Raw genomic sequence first — 26574 nt, forward strand, 5'->3', positions numbered from 1 at the left:
CGGAAGTTAAAAATACTACATGCTTCTTAACGTACTTAAAACCAGAGAGGAGATAGGGTTATCCATTGAAGAGAATCCACTAATTTGGTTAAGAATTCATTACACAAACACTAACAATACACAGACAAGTCAAAATTCACTGGTCTTACAAGGTTGATAGTACCTAATAATTCAATTTAGGAAATTGTCAGGTAATGTGTACTGACTCATATGAATCCTATATGCCAGATATATAACAGATACTTATCTGTTGCAGATCAGTCTTATCCCATCAACTCAAAAAATATTTAATAAGTTGGAGCTCTAAGCTGATGTTTTTTTGATAGACTCCTTCCTGCAGATGCTTGCAATGCTAGATGGTCAGTGTAAGGTTATTGAATTCAATGAAGCAAGGCTGATTATCACCAGCTGAAAGCCCAGTCCTTCCTATAAGCATAACCAGTTATTTAGAATATTTTTTCCTTGGGTCTTAAATACATTTAAAAAGTTGGACAAAAGTTTCACACTTTTTTACAGTAGTCTCTAAACCATTAAAATGATCTATAAAAGTTTTAAAGATTTAACAGAATCAAATCTAAAAAATATCTCTGCAGATTTATCCATCCCTATTCTGAAGTTCCCTGTGGGCACATTGCTTCACAGAAACTATTTTCCCAGTGTAACAGAATATCCTTTAATGGCAAAAATCCGTATTGTTGTTCTTAACTCTTAGACCAATATTTGCTTTAGTTACATCATAATGAATCCCTTTCTACAAAAAGCAGCTGGGGAAAAAAAAATCCCTGTAGAACTGTAAAAAACACAACATGCCACCTAACCCACTAATTTTAAAAGATCTCAGTATTTTTTTCTGACAAATGTGGTATGACGCCTGTCATATACTTTCAAGTAGCACCAAGCAGAGCTGTTTAAACTTTGCTTTTCAAGTATCTTCTTTTCTTTTCTTTTTCCTGTTTTGCCCTGAGGTCTCTGAACTTTGGTGAGCATATGAAAGTCCTGAGAATCCCCACTATTTTCATTTCCTTTCTTCTGTTACTAGCCATCTACTGGGTCACCACTGAAAAAGCCACACTGCTGTAAGCCAGCTCTTGAAAGTGTCCTAAAAAACCCAAGCAAACACAACTGCTAGTGAGCTCCCTTTATGGTGTCCAAATATTGAAAAATCATACAAATGACCAGTAATAGATTAAGCAAAATGCTGATGCTTAAAGGGAGACTTCATTAACTTATTGCTCTGAACATCTGAATTATAAATGGTAAGTAATACCTTAACATGCTAGCTTTCTTATATTACTCAAAGAACTAAAAATCTTGTCTACTGATAAATTCCACTGATAAATCTCACCTGAAAAGAGGGTATCTGGATGCCTATCTCAGAACTAAGAAATTCAAATGACATCTTGTACTGTTATGATGCTGTGATTTCATCATCTGAGTGATTTACATGCCCAACTGCCATATTCCAGTTTAAAAACTTATGAGCACAGAAATAAATCTTGAGGCTGTTGAAGTAAATCTGGCAAAATCACTGAATCTGGCAAAATCACTGAAGGGAAACACATAATAAAACCAAATTACAAGAGCTACTCTTTGACTTCAGATCACTATATAATGACCAAAAATATTCGTATTCCTTTGTCAAGAAAATGTATATCCTATTATTTTAAAATAAGCTCCAGAATATCTTTAATATTTCCCACTGCTCCTCAAAAGAATTTGTCAGTTTTTTTCTTTCATTTGTACAATGTGTTGTCATTTTGTCCAAAGTGTACCATACTGTGTTAAACTGTTAAAAGACATTACAGCCTTCCTTAGGTTCTCTTCTTGGTTGCAATGCCACCACTGAGTTATTATGTAAATTATTGCAATCTGGTTAGCTCATTCCATCTCTTTTCTTAACAAAAAGGGCCTGCAAGTGCTAATCAAAATCTTGCAATTTACATATTAATGAAGTTTTCATAATGACATTTACTTCCTATGCAATATGAATGGTATGAAGACTTTTCACTCTTCTTTTGAGCAACCTCTACATTTTGATTTCTTGAAGTACATTTGTGAAAGAAACATAAGTGCAGCACAGTATATCTCTCTATATATATCAATATTCTATATGTCTTTATTATGAGAGTGATACACTGCAGCATTTGAAACTATTATTTCATGTGCCTGTGGGCAGTCATTATTTACTCATATTACCTTGAATATTTTGTTCCAATAGTGATGTAAAATGCTAAAGGCACATTTTTCTGTTTATAGTTAACATAAATATGTAGTTAATACTTTGTGTAGTATTAAAAAAAAAACAAACAAAACCCAAAACCAACCAAACAAAGAAAACAACAGGGGAATGCTTAGAGAGGAGAAGGATAAACTTTTAAAAACACCATACTCCAACTCCTGTGAAAAGTTGAAAGGTAAAAAATTACCCTGCCAGGATAAATGTCACTTTAAAAAGCTGTCTAAGGAATCACATTTACTTTCATTTTACCTTCCATTTTCTACTTTGTTCTTTAAAAATTTTACAACCACACAAAATTTTGCTCAGTATTAGTTGCTTAAAAATTTTGAATTAAAGATCTGCAGACACATCTATCTGAAAATCAATACAGTGGATTATATTGATTTCTACTTTCAGTTGAACAGCCAAATATGAACAAAGTTTTGTCCCTTAAAATCCTGATAGAAATTGTTAGGGGCATTCCAAGAATAAAATTGTGGTTCATTTTCATATTGAATCTCCTATTTTTTATATCTTCTGCTATCTTGTACAGCTCTTTTCTGTTAGACAGAAGAGTTCTTTATCAATTTTTTTAAATTTTCTAAAAATGGAGATGAGGTTAAATGTCTGTTTGCTAAAATAATTAGATCATGTGGAATCTCTCAAAACAATCCATTTTCTTTAACTATTTTCTTTATTCATATCTGAACTTTCTCCATAATTAAACTATTTTCTTCAGGAGAGGACTGTAAACTCAAACATTTCAGAAAGATTTATTCTTACTGATAGAAAAAAAATATACTCTTCATCAGTTTCCCAGGTTTCTGCTCTTAACAGTCCTATTGGCCTTTTTTGGCCATAATTTCTACTGGGATCTCATTTAGAATGGGATAATCATTGTGACTCAGCTTCTTGAGTTTACAGCTCTTTGAGATTTCCTCTATGATATTGTCAACACTTCAAGGTAAAAGATTCTTTGTCAGGTTGAGATCTAGTATTGGATAGCTCCTATGTTGGATGCAAATTATTTTGAGCTTAGAATAATATGCTTATTATTCTAATACATGTAATAGGCATCAGTTTTAAAGATATCAGAACCTCATAGCATGAAACTTTAAATGTTCCTCAGATTTAAGACACAGTCAGAACACAGTTTTAATAAAAAAGCTTTAATGTAATTGACAGATGTTAACAGTGCTATACTGTCATCTTCTGCTTGAGGATGAGTTAGTGTCTTATCTGAGAATGCTGGCCCGGGAGTTTACAAATATTTTTCTCCATATTTTCAGGAAAAAAAAATATATTTTTCACAGTACTTCATGCCTTTTCCAGTTAAACACTCAATCCACAGTGTGTCTTTTAGGGTCTAATGCAATGCCAACAGAGCCAACATTATCCAGGCTCTCATGGAAGAGTTGATTTGCATAGAATGTGTCCTTTATGATTGAAAAAGGGACCTAGTAATGGTTGTATCTGAAGCTTCATGAAAAATACTTCAAAAGCAGATTGAAGATATGTAGGAGTAATAGCATAATATTAAGAAAAAGATAATTTACACTGAACTCCATGAAAACACTTGAGACAAAAATTGATTCAGCTACAGAGAATATTCCCAGGGGTGTTGATAAGTGTTTCATTGCCTTGAATATTTAGAACCAGTGCTAAAGAATAAATGATTTTTTTTAGTTCAAATCTTTTGAAATTGAAGTCATGTTCATTTCTAGCTCTAGTTCTACTTTTTTAAAACTGACATCTGATCGATATTTTTAATTTACTGAAATAGGTAGTGTTTGAAAAATTATACATTTCAATAACTGCTGCAATCATACTTTCATTAAGTAGGTCAGAATTAATCCAGAAAGGGCACCAAAAAGTCAGCCAAAATTTAAATAAAGAATTTAATTTTATCTTTTTAAAAGTGTATTTTTTCCACCAGAAACCTAGACCATATGAAAATGTAGAGCACCTATATTTAGAATGAAGTCAAGCAATGCTTTGGAGGTCATGCCTGCTCTTTGTACCTTTTTTATTCACTATTTTCACTATTTTTATCCTGAAGGAGAGAGGCAGGGACAATGTGCAGTGCCAACCATCATGCCAGCGTCTCATACGGTTGCTTAGGGGAAAGATGGAAGTTTTTTTGTGCACTTGTTCTCCTTGCCAAGACATGACACAACCTGAGACAGACAAACCTTCTATCCTTGTGAACTTCTAAACAAAAGTATTAGACTGAGGCCCATTTTTCACACCTCACATACTCCTCAGATGACCTCTGTAAGCAGTTAGTTAAAGAGCAGCAACTGAAGAAGTTGCATTCAAGCAGTTCACAAGCTGCATGCATCTCAAGAGTTTCAGGTTGGCTACCCTGATCTAACACAGTCCCAACATTTACAGAAGATAATAAAATAACCAGTATAATTCAGCATACATATTACACATAATATCTGATAACTCATAAGGAAGCAAACATTGAAAATATCACTTTGAAACTTGATTTTTTTCTCCATAAATATGTGGGACATTCATTCCAACCTTGTGTCGTTTCTATGAGGTATTCTGGCAAAATATTAATTTTTCCTCATTTTACGGTCATCTTATTTATCTTTAAATTAGACACAGAAAATTGCTGTTTTCAAAGGCTAGAGATCCTGTTTTAGTGAGGAGAATGTTCTCCCTTGCAAAGAGAGTTCTGGCAGCTCAATGGCAGATGCCGAAAAGTGGTGTCTGTCTTTGTAACTTGTAATCAGAGCACTGCTTGTGAACAAGAATTTGGTGTTCAATGTTATTATACTCTTAAAGACCCAGCTTACCTCTTGTCAATGCTCCCCTTGTTCTTTCCCAAGCAATTCTCAGGTGTAGCCAAGTAACTAGGTCCTTCCAGAGCCAGTATCAGTAGGCAGCTTGTGTGCAGCCAACATTGGTATGAGGAATAAGGCATTTTACAAGCAAAAATTTGGATCATTCTTTAAAAGTTGGCATCCATGCCCAGGAGGCCTCCAGCTTGCATTCATTGTTCCAGCACAGATATAAACATACAATTCTTTCAAAGGTAAGGTTTTATTTCCGTAAAAGCTTGCTAACATTTTCAAGAATTTACCCACCTTTTGATCAAATCTGGTGCTTTACCCTATCTGCAAAGTACTCTTGAATCTGGGTTTTCTTTCTTCATTTTTATTGCACTGTATGGCTTTTAAAAATACGTTCCAACTGGAACAATTTTTTTTTTCAAAATGCTACAAAACAAAGGATTAACCTTCTAAAGAAGACCTCATTCTTATTACATGACAATGATTGAACTATTATTTTCAAAACTGAAAGGCTCACTTTTGAGGCATATCAATAATCTTGTGCAGTTGTTTGTTCCAGATAGGAAAGCATATGTTCCAAATCCTGTAAAACAAATTATAAACACACCTTCTACTGTGAATGACAGGGAACCATCAGGCACAATAATGTACAGATGCCTAGAAAAAACAAAACATAAAGACTTTTTCGTGGAGAGTTCTCAATCAAGCATTCCTAAAGAGAACAAATTCAATGAACCATACCATCTCTGCTACTTCTCATCCCAGATCAAATGGCCCAACAGAATTCTCTGTACAGATACTTAAAAAGACATTGCAGACAAAACGATTTTGAACTCAGCAAAACTGCTTTTCAGATTTTCTATTTTCGTACAGACCTGCACTGCATTATGCCTCTCAGAAAACTCCAGCAGAGTTTCTTCTGTAACATCAGTTACCAATCAGATTTGATCTGCTTAGAACAGATTTAGCAAAGAAGTGGAAGTGGAGCAGGAAAAGGTTTAAAAGCATTCCCAGGGAAATATACTCAGTAGGGCATCAGCATGAAATTACAGGGGAGGAAGGAAATGGGAGAGAAGCACATTTCTAGGAAGGTGTTGCACCTGTGACGTGCCTGGCTGAGGGATGGGAAGGAGCAATACTGATCCACGCTGACCAGGTGTTGCCCAAGAAAACTCAGATAATTTAAGCACTCCAGTTGTGTGAATATTATAAAGATTAAAAGGTAAAGAAGTGGTAGAAGTGTCAGGGAACAAACTGCATAGTACAGTGTGTTGGGGAAGCTGGATATGTAGTGCTGAGGGGATCCTGGCCAATGTAAGCTAAAACCCTGATTAGGAGCTAACGAACCTCTCTGAGCTTGGGACTTGCAGGATATTATGGTACAAGTGCCCTTGCAGTCTGTAAAGAGATACAAGGGAATTTTATCCCCTACTAAGTGTGAAAACATATCTAATATAAAATCTGCCTCTGGAATAAGAATTTAAAGGTTCCCAATAAACATATTGGTCACTTATATTACCTACCCTTCCTAACTCATAAAGATAACTAAATGATTTGAAACTAGGTGCCATGGCCTTGGCACCAGTCCTAGGTTCCTCTCTGCTTTTTCTTGTAATGAAAGACAATACCATGCTTCAATGAAATTAAGTTTGGAGTCCAGCCAAACCTTTTCTGTGCTGTAATTTCATTTCATTTAAGAGGAAGGTGGTTTTCATTATAGCATTCCAGCTACAGCCAGGAACATAAGGAAGAAAATATATAATTGCCTCACACGTAAAAACAAATGACAGATGTCATTGTTCTAGAAATACTAGGATACTTTATAGATGTGGGGTGAAGAGCAACAGTAGTCTATTAATATAGACTCCTCTTAAATCAGCAGAAGTTCTCATGTTTTCATATTTTAAAAACTGGCATATCTAATTTAAGACCGATGAGAAAATATGGAACAAAATATTAGTGGGTGGAACATGATACTTGGAATTTATGGCAAGGATTTGCAGAAGACAGTTTACCTGGAACACTGAATTAACAAATTCACTTAAAGCATTTGCCAATCCCTCAGTTTTGGCTGGGAGATAAAGCCCTCTGACTTAGCTCTGAATTTGAAATGTATGAGCAAGCAGAGAAGTATTTTAAATCCATAGGTCTGGAGACCACTTACTCTCCAAAACAATAACTTCCTCCTCTTTTTCTAACACTTACTTCCCAAATAAAGCTAAAAAGCCTACTTCAAGTCATGGCACAGCAGCTATTAACAGAAATTTCTCTCTTTCCTATGGTATTTTTGTTGGAAACAATTGCCAAGGTGTCCAGACTGTTGAATCACAGGGAAGTTGAGATTTAACCTTGGCAGAAGGCCATGTGATTGACATTTCCATTGCCAGAGTTTGTCCGAGTCATTTCAAGAGCCAACTGGATTTCATTTTACCTTATCTGTGGGTTATCATTCTTACAAGAATCATCTCGTTCTGGCAGGATCTTGATTTAAGGCTTTAAAAGTCAGCTGGGCTCAAACTGATTTTGCAAGGTCACAGGCACTGCAGGTTCACTCCATAATATGGAATTAGAAGATGGAGTGCCAGTCCTTTCAAGGTCCTAGCAACAGTTAGATGTGCCTCACAGTCTCATTCTCAATTAGGGCAATTTTTAAAGCTGTCAGCAGCTCACAATATTATCTCATGGTTCTCACGTCGATATTTTTTCCAGGTGCAATATCCTGACAAATACATGCTTCCCTTCCATTTGCAAGCTACTTAGAGAGCCTGCCTTTGTGTTATATTTAAATAAATAAATGTTCAAAATTTTCACCCAATTAAATAAAATTTTCTCTTCCAAAAAATGTCTGCTGCTGTAATTAACTCTCTCAGACATGGGGGCACAAAGGATGGAATACCCACTTGCACTCAGTTTGCTTATGAGGGATCAGCCATGCAAAATTGCTACCATGTTTGATTTAATTGGCAATTGGTTTATTAATTGACAATAATTACTTATTGTCAGATATATTCTGGCTTTTACACTAAGGTTTTCCTCAGGGAAACAAAATAAGCTCTGAACTGCGGGTAAGTAATTGCAGGAGATAGCTTTAATGGCTTTACTATGAAAATACTATGAGTTAACTTGTAGATTTAACCATTCAATATACACCTTTGTGTACTTATTTTTTTATTAATTTCTGTGAAAGAGGGTAGCTCACAAAAAATCCTAGGCAAGTATTCATCATACATGTGTGAACTGACTCTGAGCTTCAGAAGTTCCACTGTGAGTGAAGTTCAGAATTTAAAAAAAACACAATTATTACTAATACTTAGTATTTGCATTGCAGTAATATCAACAACAGAATGTTACAAATACTGTCCTACAGAGCTTTGGTCCCAGTCCAGCCACGCACTTAAGTAAATATGCAACTTCATCTAAACTGACTGAATTTATAATGCAATTCACGTGCTTCAAGTTAAACAATGTGTTTAATGGTTTTCCTGGGTCAGGAGCTAAAACCTATGAATCTCTTTTTTTGGAAAATCAGCTTAGCAATGTTCAGCTATGATATGCTTTATCTAATGAAGAATAAAAAAGGAAGCTTCACTTATACTTTTCTTTTAGTCTTTTCCAGAAAGAGTAATTTCCATTTAGTTAGAAAATTGCTTCCTTCTAATATGTGCCACATACATGTCAGGGATGTCTGCTGGATTATACGTATAACTATAGACAATAAAGCCACCCAGAAGTAGTCTTGTTATTTACTATATATGATGAAGAACATCTTCTTCCCATCACTTTCAGTTATCCTTCAAACTGACTTTGTATTCTGTACCTTCATCAGGGCACTACTCTTTGTTTGAAAAGGTCACTGAAACCAAATGTGGTGAAGAAGCTGAAGTCTGGCCAGTAACCTTTATTGAAAAGAGTAGCATTTCAGTGCCAGTTTCCATATGGAGATTCCTCTACAGCTTGCTTGCTTTTTCAAGTGCCATTATAGGCAGTTAGGAATTCGAGGACCATTAAACTATAAAAAACATTTTATGTAACTTTTGTCTTCAATTTTCTATAGCTGTTACTATTTGGTTTTTATCCACTTCCTCTTACATACACAAGTATGCACTTTAGCCTACTTGTGGCAGCTTCAGAAACTGAGGAGAATAGGGGATATCAAGGCCATATTCACCATTATGAAGATTTCTGAAGACAAAAATATCACAAACTTCCAGGATCATAATAAAAAAAATAGTAGTTTTGGTGTTCTAAGTAAGTAAGTCAGAGTCAAGTAAGTAATTGTCATTTCATGATGACAATTCCTTAAAATTTGTTTTGCTTAGAGATGTGCTACTAGAACTAAGCTGTGTTAGAATTACAGTTATGACTGACTAGTGCTGCACAGTCCTATGGAAGAAGAGGTAGCCCATACTAGCAAAACCTGAAGATGCTACTAGGTGGGGGTTGAAGCTAGAGACACCACATGGGAATACAACTGACTATTATAAGCATTTTCACAATTCTAAGATGTTCTGTACTTGATTTTTTATTAGGTTCAAAAGTCCTTTTTGTTCAGTTTGCGTCAGTCAATAATTCATACTCATGACTAAAACATAACTACTTAAGGATTTTAATAAGATACTCAACTGACACTAGATGTAATTTGATAGGGTGAGGTGCAGTGTCTAAATGAGTCATGAAGCCTTTGTAAGATAGCTATTTATCATCATTAAAGAATTGTTGTATAGTGAGACATATACTATAGTAGACCAGGAGTCAGTATGTGCAAGCAGTTGCAGAAAGCTCAGGATGTTGAAGCAGGAAAGCAAGTAGTATAACAAGCTCCATGAGTTAGCTACTACTTGGTGCAGTCCTCAGCAACAAAGCCAGGCTCCAACACTAATAAATAGTCTTGCAAGTGAAATCACTGGCTAACTTATGACCCTCTGTTTCCTCATTTACCTCGATATTCCCTTTGTGTGTTGCTGAAACATTTTGCTTCCTCAGGCACAAACCCCAGTGCTGCATTCAAAAGAGCAAGAATTTAGGAGAAAGGGAAAGCAATATCAGGTAGAATGAATAAAGAGTAAGATATTTATGTGAACTTAAAAATCTTATAATAGTATATGAAATTCTGAATTTCCAGACTCTTCAGAGAATTTTAGTTGAATGTGCCTTCTGAAACACCAATCTTGCAGCAGTCACTTAGCTCCAAGCTGGCATGAGTCAGTCTTGGGACAAGAAGACTCTACACCTGTTGAGCATCTATATTTTCAGCACTTAGCCACCTTGTGAAAGTGCTGGTGAGGACTAAAGTCTGAAATCTCAGTCCCATTCTGCTCTTTGATGGTCAGAGAAATCCCTTCCCCCAAGTCAAGCGTAAAGGCTTTTAGGAAATTTACTGAAGAGAAGGAAAGAAAATAACTGAAAAAGAGAAATACATCATAGAGCTGATTACAAGCAAAATCTGTCTCAAAATCTGAATTATTTTGACATATTTGACACATGATGGACACTTCCATTTGGCTGGTCTTGGTCTAGAATTGCACCCCTTCAGTAGTAACCTTTTGCCTACTATTTTCTAGAAACTATTTGAGCAATTTGAAGACCACAAAATCATCACACAAAAAAAGTAGCACTACCTTTGATGAAAAATAATTTACCTGAAAGCTTCAGTCGCCCTCTCAAAAGTGATGTGTAATATGTCAAAGCCTGAAGAAACGTTTTTCAGTAGCATCTGACATGAGGAACCAAGCTGTGGGTATGTGCAGCCCCACAGGGGGGAAGCTCACCACTCTGCCACAGCCAGAATAGCAGAAGGGACAAGCTGAAATCCCACATATAGAAGCATCACCTAAAGAAAGAGGATCAGTCTCCACAAGAAAAGGATAAAAATATCTTGCCTTCACCAAGACGAGTCCTTCATGAAATTAATCACTGTCAAGGGTGAGAATGGTATACATTAAAAAATAAAATTATGTCAGTTATTTCTATAATGAGTGCAGACAATACTACATAATAAAAACTGGTGAAAAAAATGGCAATTGAATTAAGCAATACAAGATTCTCATAAATTCATGTTACTTGTCTCTAAAGAAATTAAGTACCACAGTATGCTCCATCAGTGACCCTACACATTTTTGCTAATATTTTTCCATAATTGATGTCACAGACCTATCTCAGACTAATGACATTACATTTGCAAGTTTCTAGTGCTCTCATCAAGAAACATGGAAAGTAATTTCCCAAAGACTTCATCTGTTTCTGTCTTCATTTTCTTGAACTCTCATACCTACGAATTATTTGCATTCTAGTATTTCTCTTTCCTCAAGATAGTAGAAATATTCTTTTATTATCAGTTCCATATCATGAAGACCGTGGACCAGAATCATCTTGTTCTCAACTTCAAGCAGATAAGTGGTCTTTTTGAAACTGCTAGGAAAATTTATAATTTCAGGTCATACTTTTTTTCAACTGGCCACTGGCCACTTCTATACTATGGACTCTCCATCAGGACAACTGCAAGTGGATTGGCATGTGGTGCTCCATCTGCACCATGAACACAACCACATTCAGCATCCTGGAAATCTTGGAAGAGAACCTCAGAGGGCCGGCAATTCTGCTCACTGTGCTTTGATTTTTGCAGAGAAATTATACATATGGTGGAGTTCAAGGGTACAAGTCAAACAGTTTGTAACATTTAAAATTAACAGTGAGATAAAAGCAACTAAGTCAAATATTAGAAACCAAAAATCAACAATGAGATAAAAGCAACTCAGTCAGACATTAGAAACAAACATTAACAGTGAGATAAAGGCAACTCAATCAAATGTGGTATGAACAGCTTGTTTCAGGCCACAGTCTGTAGCATCACTTTTAAAAATTGTGTTTTGATGGTTTTTAGTACCATTAGAAAATGGTTTTGGAGATTTTATAAAGTGCATTTATTTAGCATTTCTTTTAAAAGCTTTGTTTTGATAGGTTTTAATCGCATTTTTCAACATTATCTTTAGAAAATATCTCACATTTGATCAAGTTTCGTTTATCTCACCATTAGTTATTCATGTCACAGATTGGGTAACTCACACTTGAACCCCTCTATATACACAGTTTCCTTACAGAAATCAGAGCACTGTGAGCAATAAAAACCTTCTTCCCAAGGGTCAACAAGTGTTGCCAGTGCTGAACAAGCAGTACCTGCCAATAGGTGTGCATTCTGTGAAGGACAGAAGGTAAGGAAGGAAGCTTGCTTGCAGCCTAGGCATACAGGTGTGTATGACACAAGCACACAGGTATTGTCACATCTGAGTGTGACCCCAGCGCGTGTGAACAGCTCCTCACTTTCTCAGACATCCCAACCTGTTCCTGGATCCTACAGCAACCTTAAATCCCCTCCTGCAAACTATTCCAGTCAGGTGGAAACCTGAGCCATGGATGGTTTCAGTGTGGCTATGCCAGATTGGAAAGGTTTGTACGTCTGGAGAATTAATTTCCTTCCTGTGCTCTTGCTCTGATTAATTATTTTGTTATCTCCCCCTGCCTATAATCAGAATTTGGCAATCCAATAAGAATAGGTACAGAGGCCAGGAACCATCAGTCAAAAAGACATAATTTCACTGGTGCTACCAATTCATTCTGAACCAGCCTTAGCTCACCTCTGCCTCTGCTTCCCAATATGTAAAATGGAGCTAAGGTTACTCCTCTGCATCTGGTAGTGCAGAGCTCTGAATGTGTCGAATACAACATTCAGTGTTGATAATTGGTTTAATAAGGAAATTTAATCCTTGCCCGGAGCAGCTTACCGTCACCCATCTCTTCTCAAAATCTGTTCTTTTATTAGGTTTTGGGTTTTGTTGTTTGGTTTGGTTTTGTTTTGTTTTGTTTTGTTTTGTTTTGTTTTTTTTAATTTGGCTCCCCAGAATCAATTTTAAGTAGATCACTTTCCCATTTTATTTTTCATTTACTGCAAATACCGCAGCAGAATGAATCCTATATAATTTGAAATACTCTACAATTCAAAATTCAGTACTGCTAATTATGTTCTTGACTTGCTTCTGCTTATTTTTAAAGATTTCCCAATCCATTCTTTGCTACTATTTTAATGTATTTTAAAGAAGCCTTCTGTTTATAATTATTTTTACATTGCTACTTAAACAAACTTGCATCTGTTGCCTTTTTTCCCTCTAGACAAAGCCAGGATGGATTTTAATTGCATCACCAACTGTTTCTCAAACATTTCCTAGAATCAGCATTAGATTAAAAATAAATTATAAAATCTTGACCACTATAATACCAACCCAAACCTGTTAGGACAATTCATGTTTTCTCAAATCAGCTTTTCTGCAGTTCAGAATGTTCACTTTGCTTTCACCAGCCTCTAAGAATATTTTGAACTAGTGATATTGTAATGTCCTGGTTGTTTCTTTGCTTCAGTTTTATTAATCATACTTGGTATGTTTTCTAGGACTTGGTCCAAAATAGCCCCTAACCAGATGAATGCTTCAATAACTTGTAGAAGAAAGTAATCCTGAAATACCTCTCATAATGTGTTCCTCCTCTTTGTTTTTGCATTGAGTGGCATCCAAATAAACATCTGAGGAATTAAAACTCTGCCAGGATCAAATATCTTCCCTTGTTATAGGATTCTCCAATGTATAAAACCATTTGCTGATTTTGTGTTATTTTATTTTAACTACCCGAGAGATCTAAATACTTTCTGTAGCATCCTAGAATCAACTTACCATTTTATGGCTCTAATTTCTGTACAGATTTCTCTGTCAGCCATAATATTTCTTTTCACAAATCAACGTTCTGCCTAACTAGTTCCCTTACTTACTGCTTTAATTTGCTTAACCATTTGGCAGATTCTGTTTCCTTCATATTATAGGACATTTGTTTGTTAAATTATTTTTAAATACAATTTATAAAAATTGAACATATAGAAATTTTATAAATATAAAATGTATATAAAAACGCAAAAGCATAAATAAGTGCACAGGAAAATATTGGCAGGATGCATAAATGCAACAGAAAATAATTTTGTAACTGCTTCAGAATTTAATTTGAAAACCATGCTAAACTAAATTCCTTAGTCAAGTTACTGGGTTTGTAGTCACAGGCTCATGATTATCCCTTCCTGTCAATACAAATGCTGTTGCTAGAAGTGGATATCTACCCTTTCAAGTGGAAAATGGGTCTTGATAGATCAGACAGCCAGAGAAGCAGAGATCAGAAAACACTTTGATTAGATTTTAAACCCCAGAGTCCTTGAACAATGAGGGTGCAGCCCTCAGGGTGCAAAGTACCACTGAGGGAGTTGGGGTGTAGAAAGAGGAAAGTCAGCCCTAAGAAAAAAATCTCCGTCACTGAAGTAAGTCAGTAACAGAGGACCACCTCAGTCAGTGGAAGAGTGCAAAGACAGCTGGAATAGCAGGAAAGTTACCTAGATAGGCAGGATGAACATCCTGAAAAAAATCAAAGATTTTCATGCAGAATTCAGTGCAGAATGAGAGAAATCAAAGAGGTCAATAAAAAAGGTTGGAATTAAGTACGCTGTTATGACTGAGTAAGTCCATGATTCTTCCCTAAATGAAAGCTTTTTTTCTCTTTTTGCTTCATCTGTCATCAGCTAATAAAGAAAATACTTTCTATCTCCTTTGTTTTTGGAGATCCGATTCTACATAAGAACTTCTAGGAAATGTACAGTTGCCTGTTTTCCCATGTGATGTTAATTTCAGGAATCACAACAACTTGCAGTTCGTCCTTCTAGTTTCTCTCAATTCCTTAATCAATCTTCTCATTATCCCCACTAGAATTTGGCCTGTGTTGTATAATCATTCATTAGCCTTATACTCCTTACTTAAATGGTTTTCCAAATGCAAATCAGGTCACTTTATTCTTGCAGAACCTCTGTAGTGTCCATCTTGGTTCATTACATAATCTACTTCTCTTTTGCCCTCGCTGCATGCACCCTCTTCCTCTGAGTTACCTACAAATGGTTAAAAAACCTGTAGCCATTAGGACAGTGAATTATTTTATATTATTTTTCTTACTAGTGTTTTCTAATCCAGTGACAGTGGTGGCTTTAGAAATAAAACTTCAGATGAGTTCAGAATTTCAGGGGACTATCAGATCAACCGCGTTAAGATCCAGATGTCCAAAACTGATGGCACCACCTTATCTCTTATAGCTTTGAAATTCCCATGTGTTCTGTGGGAGAAGAACAGTTTAGAAATACTCTCAGTGAATTTCAGCTTTGGCAACCCAGTACTTGGGAAATCCCATTCTGGGCAGGATGAATATATAGGTTACTGTTGCATTCCTCTGCATTTCATAGAAAATCTATAGAAAGATTTAAGATTGCGGCCTTGAAGAACTACTTCTTGCCCCATAGCACATGCTCCTGAGTCAAATGTTCAGGTCACAACTTGAGACTTGTATCTGCCTTCAACTATGACAATGCCAGAGCAGCATCAGTACAAAGAAAGCAGACCCAGAAATGTGTCCACGTGCTGCTTTGAACTAGAACTTCACAATCACCATAATCAATTTGGTATCTTTACACTGAACTCAGCTCTTCTTAATGGCAAACAGCTGCACAGCAGCTGCTGAGCAAGAGGACCAGAGGCTCTTGATGGATAACCATAATAATCTTTATCAGATGGACAAACAGCTTTTTTTTTTTTTCCTATTCTAGAGCTTGAGCTCCTCCATCACAACTTTTCACTTTATTTTGGTTTTACCTACCAGAATGCTGAAAGTAGTTTCATATCTACTGAAAACAACTCTGACAAATGTCTCAAATATAAACACCTTCCATGATGTCACTTCTTCTAGGGAAAAAAAAAGGGGGGAAAAAAAATCACAAATCAGATTGATTTTAGAATTAACAAATATATATTAGCGCCTCTTCAAGTATTTTTTTTTTCCTAAGAAATAATGACTTGTAATTTTCTGGACATTTTTAAAGTTTATCTCAAAAAATATTCCTCAGTAATTTTCCCTTCTTTATGTCCTACCAATATTTTTTCCTAGGTTAAAAAAAATGTAATATGGAGATGAAAAAGAACAGGGAAGATAAAATAAAAGAAAACTTAGAATCTCCTCTGATTAAAGAATAATTTTCTTTTTTTTTTTCTTTTTTTTTTTCTTTTTTCCTGAATAAGTTCCTTTTCCCTCCCTGGAATATTTAACACTGATAACAGCTTTTACCTTGATCTTTTATAGCCCTACAAGGAAAAAATATCCTCTTTTTAGCATTTTGACTGTGTCTTTTCTGCAAAATATAGACACCAGAAAAAAACATTTCACACATTATGCCCCCTCTAATTGCTATAGCTATATTGTAGAAAAGGATGGAAGGTGCATATCTACCTTTGATGAAAGAAAAGAAAGGAGTGAAAGAGGAAGACAGATGTCTGGATTACCTACACATTATACAGTACCACCTTTTGAAAGCCTTGTTATTTCAGCAAAGCTTATTTTGGTTAATTTTCATTTTTCCCAGAACAGGACAAGACAGTCCAGAGAGGTGGCACAGATACAGGAGGTCCCTCCTCATTTTCAGCACTCTGAGTGACAAGGCTTAGCAAAACTCTTTCTGAGATGATTAATGGCAGATTTGACTCTGGGAGGTAATTATAGGTTTTGACAAGAAGTTTGAGACTTTGGGGATGAAAGTAATAGTTTCACTGAGGAAACCAACCCCTGACAGGCACAACATGCTCATTACAGAAAAGCTGAAAAAGCACAGGGATCTATAAAATAAGGTAAATGCAGAAGAATATATTTTTATTAACCCTGCTGCTGCTGATAGCAGGTGTATCCTCCTTGTTTGGGGACTAAAGTGATTTATAATGTCAGTAACAGCAGCCTTTTCAAGATGCAGAGGTTCATTTGCTTGTGAATTTCTTCTCATCCCTCCTTCACCCTTTTTTCATCTGAGGATTAGGCAGGGTGGGGGGGGGGGGAGTGGAGGGAAGGAATATCAGATAAATATTGTAATGAAGAATAAATTATGACTGATCAGAATATTCCTCCCATAATGCAACTAGCTATATTCACTTTTATGGCATTTTTTATTGTTCAGCAGTGTTTTGAATAAAGAAAATATCAAAGTGGCATATGCACTTCTGATTCTCAAAATACTTACTTTCAGTGTTCTGAAATGTAATGTCTGAGAACTGGACCAAGGCCAAATTAAAAGGGCTTGCACCAAGGAAGATTTCCTTAAAGACAGCAGGGCTTCTGGTATGAGCTCTTAGCATCATCAGCAAGTGGTTTAGGCTCTTCAGAGCAGCATTTTTCAGCTGCACTGGATTACTGTTGGGACTGACCATCATGTTACTCCAAAAATACACTGACCAGGCTTTTACTGCAGACCCTCTGACTTCCCAGTTCTTTTGGTGATGGAGGGGAAACAGTCTGCATCACACAGTAGAGAATAGATTCTTAATGTTAATTCAGAACAGAACCTTTCCCCAAAGAAAATTTTTTTTCTCTGAGTGAATAACAGAAAATAGAAACCAGCTCTAGGAAAGGGCCATGAAAAAACCTTGTTGTCAAATCTAAATGTATTTACAATTCATACACTCCTTTATACATCTTGTCAGTATCAGGTACAGACCTCACTGCAACAGTACCTTCTGGCTCCTTTGTGCTTTTTGTCAACATAAAGCAGCTGTAAACCTGCCTGCTCTGGCCAATTAAGTTGTTTTGTATTTCTGGAGTGGCATGAAGGAAACCAACCCCCTCTTCCTCAGATTGGTTTAATAAAATAGAGATATATGGGGCACACAGGACTCTCAAATGTTGGAGTGGAACAAGAGTCACAGGCCAGATCCTTGAGCTGCAATAAACCAGAGGCAATCCAAGGGAGAGATGGCAAATTATGCTAGCTGGGAGTCTTCCTCAGAGATTGCACAAATACTGTTCTGTCAGGAAATAAAATTACATTACTAGGCAGCCTGTCACCAACATTTCCAAAAATGTTCTTCTGTTTGTAGGAATCTCTGAAAAAGGGACATATGCTCAAGTTTATTCTTATGAGATCATTTGTGTTACTTCATATGAATTTTAAACAAGTGTCCCAGTGCAGCAGGGACTGACCAAGACAGGTCGGGTGCTACCTTGTACCAAGAGGATATGCCATACACCAGTGGGTCATCAAGGGGCCATTTTACTTCTCTTCAAAGCCTTGTTCTGAGATCTTGAGTATAAATAAAATCAGATATTTGGCCTGGACTTCAGACCATGAATTTATTTAACCTACAATGCATAATGAAAACCTGATTAAGTAGAAGAGAGCTGAGTAGCAGAGCTGCACCCAGAGAGACAACAGGAATTTAGTTTCTCCAGTTCAAACTGAGCCCTTATTTCTAGTGTACAAGATCACTTACTCCACTGCATTAAAAAGGCTGTTATGTAGTTTACATCACTGTATTAAGGCACATAAGCCAAGATTCATTTAACCTAAACTCAGATATCTGCAACGAAGACACTTCCCCTTGAACTAACCACCATAGCACTGTGCTGCTTTAGGATAAAAATTGTTGTCAAGAAATGCCTATTTCACTGGTGTCCTCTAGATCTCAGTTAAATAAAACTTGGTTTTGGCCTCCTGGTTGTCCACTGTGACCAGCAACATTAGCAAGCACGATGATCTAGAGAGAAATCCAGAGCTTTCGTTACCCAAATTGTCTTTGTGTGGTTCCTGTTTCTGAGAAGGGAGACAAAATTGGTAGCTGTCATGAAACAAAAAATTTGAGAGTGAGCCTTACCTCTTGAGCCTCAGGTAAGATCCTCAGGTATCTTCAGTTTGGTGGGCATAATTTGGGCCAATAAATTTCTGTTCAACATGGACTTGTGGATTATAATTTCACTACTATATATTAATTTAATACTCTGCCTTTATAGAAAACATGAGAAGAAGAAGAGAAGATGGAGTACTGTAGCACCTAGGTTTTTTTGTTCTTCACCTATAATGTTTAGTTTCACCTTCACTTCATACTGAAAGAAGTATCTATTGGAAGCAAATTGTCTTGGGGCCAGGCAAGTTAACATTGCAAAAAGGCAGATTACATCACACAGAGTAGAAAAAATGAAAAACCCGAAACCTTGATGGCTGAATATTTAAAAATCTGAAAGGGGTTAATGTTTAGAATTTTAGAGGAAGTTATTTCATTCTTTATCTGCAGTAGCTTTTCATGGCTTTCTCATATATGAAAGAGAAATTCATAGTTATATACATGAGACTCAGCAGAAATGAGCCTTTACATTTATACATAAAATTGTCACATTAAAATTGCTTGTGTTTTCATGCAGCCAGGGCACAAAGGACCATGGGATTCATGAGGCCAATTACAGTTAATCAAGTATCAGATGAAAAGCATCCCATTTATTTCTGCAGAACTAGAGTACATAGCTCCATTTTCAAATAATCGCTGTCAAGACATAAAATAAAAACTCAAAAGGACATCTGTCAAATAAAATTTTAATAACATATGAATCAGAATAAGTTGTGGCTTATTGTTTGAATATTCCAATTGTGGAAAAGGAGGTTAAATTCAAATAAATTATTCATTGAGAATAGTTGCTCATCTCTAGTATAATTTGAACAAAAACAAAGGTGAATCACAGAATGAGATTTTTTTTAAAAAAATACTCCCTTGAATCTAGATGATTCAATTCCCCATTTCATTTTAAAAAATTATTAAACACATGGAAAAAAATACTAATGCATTAAAAATATATTCAATTGGCAGACAAGAAATACATTATTTATTTCTTCAAGTTATTGATGAGCTCTCATACCACCTCATCACTCTGTTTTGCTCTGTCACTCATGAGCTATAAGATCATCAGTAACTCATAATAAATAATGTATCCATAGCCAGTCCTTTGGGTAGCTACTCTTATTTATCTAGATATATGCACACAGATATGCACTTTCTCAAAGGAAATGGTCAGCACATTAAACAATGTTGATTTGCAGAGATTTCAAGCTTACAGGCAGAGAAAGAAAAAAAGGGATTGAGGACATCATGATTTTTCTTGATATGTATTTTTTTCAAGCTAAGATGGCATTGTTAGACTGGAATTGGAAATATGCAAGGTTATAACATAATTGTTCACATTTACAATAATTTGAAATCACAATGAAAACCTATTTTAACAGACCTAATATAAGCAAAGGGGACAAAATTAATACAGAGATGTGTGTGACTACTGTGCCAACGAGCTGTACACTTTAACATTTTTGGATGTTATTTGACAAAGGTTCAAATGGAAAGTAAATTCAAGATTTACATTAGTCTTATGAAAATGACAAACACATTATTGGACTGAACGGGTGTTAGTATTAAGAATAGATGGATTCAGATACAATAACATCATTTAGAATAAGTAAATCTCTAATACCTTTTCATCTTATAACACAAATATTCCAGAATATTTGCATTGAAATGCTGCTGGAGAGAAATCACTGATGAAAACGACCTTTGTGTTGACCTGCATGACATTCCAAAGTTCTATACAATTCAGTTATTAACTTTTTTCTCAACTAATGAAGGAAGAATTGGGATGGTTCATGTCAACTCCACAATACTATTGAAAATGGTTAACCTTCTAACCTAAACATTTGCATTTTCAAAAAGCAGCTGGAAGATACCTTTTCTATAGCTTGTCTTTGGGGAAAAAGATTACTGGGCCCAGGAATTAGAGCCCCAGTGCTATAAGCTATGTGCTGGATAACATATTTTCCTATTATCCTATCCATCCTGTTTTATAATTTACTACACACAATTGGTGTTGTAAATTACTGAGATGAAAATATGGGTATATCAGTTGCATAAACTGGATGAATCAATGAAATATATTTGCAGGATGAACACGAACCGTTGATGCATTTTTTTATTTTAAGAAAGATAACATGATTGTACAACAATGCAAACTAAATATTTCCATAGGGAGATGCAATATTAACTCTACTGTACAAGATATTGATGACAATTTATGTAGAATACTATAGGGACGTTTTGTGTAGTTCTAATCATGTGCAGTCAAGGAAGAAACCTTCTAATAGAACAGAAAGACAGCAGAGTGCCTAGGTTAATATGAGGACTAAAAGGGCTTTCTTTGTACAGGCTAGAGAAAAAAAATTCCTGCTCATTTTAGTGGTATGTATATTTTGCAAACGTGCATGTGTGTGTGTTACAGGAAGAGAGGGATAAACATTCAAAAGAAAACTATTTGCACTAAAATACAGTGTAGTCTTTGGCACATGAACAAAGAGAAGGAAAGCATGGTCAGGAATAAACTTGCACAGAAAATGAGATTTCCAGAGGAGTGAAGTTTCTAAGCTACTTTTCAGTAAAATATAAAAGGCAGCAGTTAGGCAGGAACCTAACTGAAAAGGGAATTCCCTAAATCTGTGAATGTCATTAGATCACACAAGGCTGGCTGTGCCTCCCCTTCACGACCCCAGGAACCTTTCCAATGCTCTTATAGACCACCATATGATTTCTTCTGCTAGCACAGCTATAGAACCACAAGGTCTTGGCTTTAAGTGAGCAGAGGGAAAAAATGAAATAATTAAAAGAAGTGCCTAATTTAACCAACCAAACAAACAAAACCCCGCCAAACCTCTCAGCTCTCTGCTGCTTTCTCAGTGCCCAGGATTGGAGCCATATGGCTAACACCTTATCTTAGCAAGGCACAAAGAGCTACACTACCAATTTATCCTTTTTTCTCTAGCACCTTTCATCACAACAGAGAGGTGAGAATCTGCTCACCAAGATCAACAAATACATATGGCTTTTACATATTAAAAGAAACAAGTGACTCACATCCACTGAAATCAATAGGTACAGTAGCTGAATACACAGAAATAAAGAGCTTGGCATGCCAAAAATCCTCAGTGCTTCCCACTGACTTCAAAGACTTGTGTTAGGAGAAGGTCCAAATTAATTTTGTACATGTTATTAAAGTTTTCCATCATCCAAGGCAGATGTGTGCTGAGACCCTGGGGCTGAAGTGAGCTTTACAGCAAAGTGTTTGTGCAGCCACTCGAGCTGGGGAGGATCCCAGCACCTCGATCCAGTTGTACATGGTGAAGGAAGGCCTTTGTTAGACTGCCATGTGAGGCTCAAAGGCTGTCAAATGCTGAAAATCAAAATCCAAACTCTGTCTTAGCAGAGTGTAGCAACACAGATCCTACATATGGGCTCTTTTCACAGGTTGTGCATAAAGCAAGCAATTACAGCAGAAAGCCAGCTAAGTGTCTGGACTTCTTTTTCCTGAGAATAAAATGAACTATTTCAATCCCCCACAGAATCTCATTCTTCTCATTTTTAAAGCAGACATCTGCTGTCATACCCAAAATTTTACAGTAGAAAGCAGCAGCCTGGAATTTCTCAAATGTGTAAATTTTTCATATTGCACTGAGACTGCCACAGTCTTACCTAACCAACTGGATCTATCTGCCACCTGCCAAGCAGCACTTGCAATTTGTTTACAGTCAACAGCAAGGAGATATATAAACTCCCCTAGATGAGGAAGATGTTGAATTTACACAGACAAGTGACAGATGAGCTCGGAATGAGAACGCATACAAGAATAGCCTACAGTATGCCATTATATCATGACATAAATATATGACAACTACTCCAACAAATGCCCAAGGCAAATGTTTCTGCATGTTACCAACAATGGAGTAATTTCTCTGTGTTGCAGTTTTTGCCTTCCTTTCTTTTTCCCTTGAATGAGATATTACTTCTAAAGTAATAATGAATAAAAAGGCATCTATTGGAATAAGTATATCACACTGTGCAGTCTGATTATTGCAGTTAATGAATCTCATTTCTTGTGGATCAGTGTCCAGATATCAGTAATATGGTCCACCAGAAATATACACATATATATACAACCCGGGGTAAGATTTAAGAAGAGATAAACTATAACTATGTATTTAAAACAAACCTTTCAGAATACATGAACAGCAGCCTTTCATAAAAAAAAAAAAAAAAAAAAAAAAAAAAAAAAAAAAGACTCTGCATACATGTTAGCATGAGATTCAAGCTTCCTTTTGTCAAGCAGCGTTTCCAGTTTTTATAAAGCCTGAAAATCATGCCTCTGTAGACAAAACAGAAACCCTCTGGGCACAATTGAAATCCTTCCTAATCCCTCAAAATGAAGCTTACATTGCAGAAGGTGTTGCACAGATTTTGGGCTAATCCTCCAGAAGTGAAGAACTAAATTTGAAAAAAGGAAAGAGTGTCATCAGGCATGGCAACTTCCCTAACTCTACAGATAGCAACTGGAGATAAGTGATCCTTGATTCAACCCCAGATAGATTTAGAAAGCAGCCTTTAGAAGGGTAAAAGTCTACAGCTAACGAAGTCTCTTAACTAAACTCACTCAACCTAGGAGTTTCCAACATGAGGAGGGTGAAGCCCTGTTGCTGCAGGATTCACTGCCCCAATGCAGGCCAATAAGTGCTGGCAGAAATATAACCAGAGTCATGACTAAGTACGTTTATTTGTTTCTCTTAGGGTTAATTTAAAAATTAATTTAAAAAATTAATTTTAAAAAAATCCCATCATGAAATGGAAAAAAGCTCTTTCTCAAAAGCATAAGGGGTAAAAACTGGAGAAGTAGAGCTCTGGACTAGATACTGGCAGGAAAATAGTGAAGTGTAATTAAAGGTAATGAATGCTAGAGTTCAGAAGACTGAGACTTTGCCTTTCCTTTCCTTCCCTTCACTCTCTCAGTAGATATGTCATTGATTTTTGATGTCTCATGCAATTGTTTACTAAAATCAAAAGAATGAGAGACCTGGAATTTTCTCTCAGTATCAGACAAGACTCCTCTATGTCAAACATATAGCCAGCTACTCCATGGTCTTTCTACTCTCTATACAGAAATATAATCAGGGGAAGAAGACACAGCACATTCGGATTAAGTTTTTACTGTGGTTAACCAGAGGACTGGAACTTCATAGTAAGCTTTGGTGTTTAATGTCCACAGAGTAAAGATCTGATGTAGTTCAAGAGACACGCTATGCATTGCTGTTTATCTGCAGTAACACATGCAGTATTTTTGAATCCTGACACCCTTTATGGATCCCTCAAGATTTCACACTTAAAGATGCAATAGAATCATCACTTCTGCCACAGAAAAGCTAGAAAATGGAAGATGTCTGAAGTTACTCTGATAAAATAAGAATTGTACTGAGAAATACCCTTTATTATGCCCCTGTACAATCCAGTGCAGGAAGCAATTTTCAGATTCAGGAATAATGTAATTTACATTTAGCCTTGCATAGCCAAGAATAGCTCTCCCAGTTGCCAGGCAAATACAGGGTAATTTCACTGTACTGTTTAAGAAAACCTAGAGTATTGCCTTCAGCTTGCCTCCAGTTACTGCAGATCTTCCCCAGCCCTCCATCATGTTTGCTGCCCTTGTGAAGGTGTTGTCTCATGTACCTAAAGGCTTCTATCTAAAACAGTCTGCACACTTCTGTCTAGACATCTAAATCCCAGCCATTATGTTTTCCCTGGTTTTATGATGGGGCAGTAAAGATTAAAATCCATGTTTCTCAGCAGCCCAAGGATATGCTCTATGCAAAAAAGAACCATTGCTCCAACTTAACAACCCCTCTGTGTAAAAAGTAGTATAAAGAGGTCATATCAGAGCTGAAAATTGGGCCAAAGAGAGAAACATTCCTCTGGATGCACAGTTATAATTGCTATTATGTTTAGGGAATTGAGCTTGATCACTGAATGGAAAACACTTTGCAATTAAGAGGGTTGAAAGCATAACTAGATTTGAATAATTGATGTTAATTTCCATTTGCAGAGAAGACTATCACAATGCTGAATCCAAATGCCATGCAATCTTCTGGTCCATTCCCCCATTTCTTGTTACCATAAGTTGCAAGGTAATGCTAACTGAAGGGCCCTGTACAGAATTGCTATACGGATCACATCCCATTATACATCTGAAATCAGGAAAAATCCATGCTTGCATCATTCGTGTTCATGAAGCAAGTTATTTCCTTATTTGGCTACACAATTAACTTGAATGAAGCTGAATGTAATGCCCTGAAAACAATACTAAATTAAATGGTAATGCAGTAATCCATCAATTACAACGGGGCAACTAATGGCTTGAAATAGCTTTGTACAAGAGTTTCTAGTTGGATTAATAATATAATTAATGTTATGTACTCACCATTAAAGTAGGAAATAAAATATTGTTTTAGTTAATTTCTCTTTGTCATTGATGGGGAAGTGCAGTGCAACCAGAATGAATATTCATTGTAGTGTAGTGCCTAAGTATCCAAGTATCTACAAAAAAACCCCAAAACCCAACAACCAGAATTTGCCAACTAGTAAACATAATTATTACTGGGAATGCTGTTAGTGTCAGAAATGGCTAACAAGTTTTAATAATCTTTAATAATGCAACAATACACACGTTACCTTTGTGCAGGTTAGAGAGAGAGGAAGATTTGACTGACACTGTGAGTTAGTAGCCTCGGTATTCATTTGGTTCAGTTCCTTCAGACACACTATCAGAAACACAGAAAACAGAAAAAAAAAAGATAGATGTAAATTATCTGCCCAGTTGTACTCAGAAGGAACAGAAGATCATCTATATGTTTTAATAATCTTTAATAATGCAACAATACACACGTTACCTTTGTGCAGGTTAGAGAGAGAGGAAGATTTGACTGACACTGTGAGTTAGTAGCCTCGGTATTCATTTGGTTCAGTTCCTTCAGACACACTATCAGAAACACAGAAAACAGAAAAAAAAAAGATAGATGTAAATTATCTGCCCAGTTGTACTCAGAAGGAACAGAAGATCATCTATATTTGGAGAAATTAAGGGAAGCTGGCTCCTCTGCTTTATGATGAAGATGACCAGTTACTTTAGATTTTCTCACTTCCTATTGACATCAAACAAAGCTCTAGAACTGCAGGAATCCAAAGTCATGTGCATGTGTTTGGTGTCCTTTTTATGGCATGTGTGCAAAAGGGACACACAGCAGGTACCACTCTTTCTAGTCTCCTCCATTAGATGCCAAATTTGAAAGATGCTAATCATTCTCTTGGTTTATTGAATTTACACAAGCAATCTGTTCCATTGCAGACAGTTGTGAAACAGCCTCTAACTCCATATTACAGAACAGAATACTGCATATTACCTCAGCAGATCCCCAAGATGTGCATTAATCACCATTGCCAGGAGCCAAGGATGTGAGGGGTAGAAGGAGGAGGCTCAAGAGCACAGGGGGAGAGTGACTGCCTTTTCCCAGCTGGATCCTACTGCAGGGACATGCCCATCCTGCAGGGAATGAAGAAAGGCTTTTTTTTCCCTTACCCTGGATTTCCTGAACTTTGTGCTGCCCTGCAAAGTTGCTGCCTGATGGCAGCACACAGGACTGCTCTTCAAGCACTGCTGAGGGGGCACAGAGGTAGAGGGTTGGACCCAAAGGCAGAACAGCCAAGTCCACTGCTAAAACCATGCTGCTCAAGACAGAAATCCTAACGTTTGCAGGGAAAAGCCAAG

This window comes from Heliangelus exortis, chromosome 1 (assembly GCF_036169615.1).
Source record: "Heliangelus exortis chromosome 1, bHelExo1.hap1, whole genome shotgun sequence".
NCBI lineage: Eukaryota > Metazoa > Chordata > Aves > Apodiformes > Trochilidae > Heliangelus > Heliangelus exortis.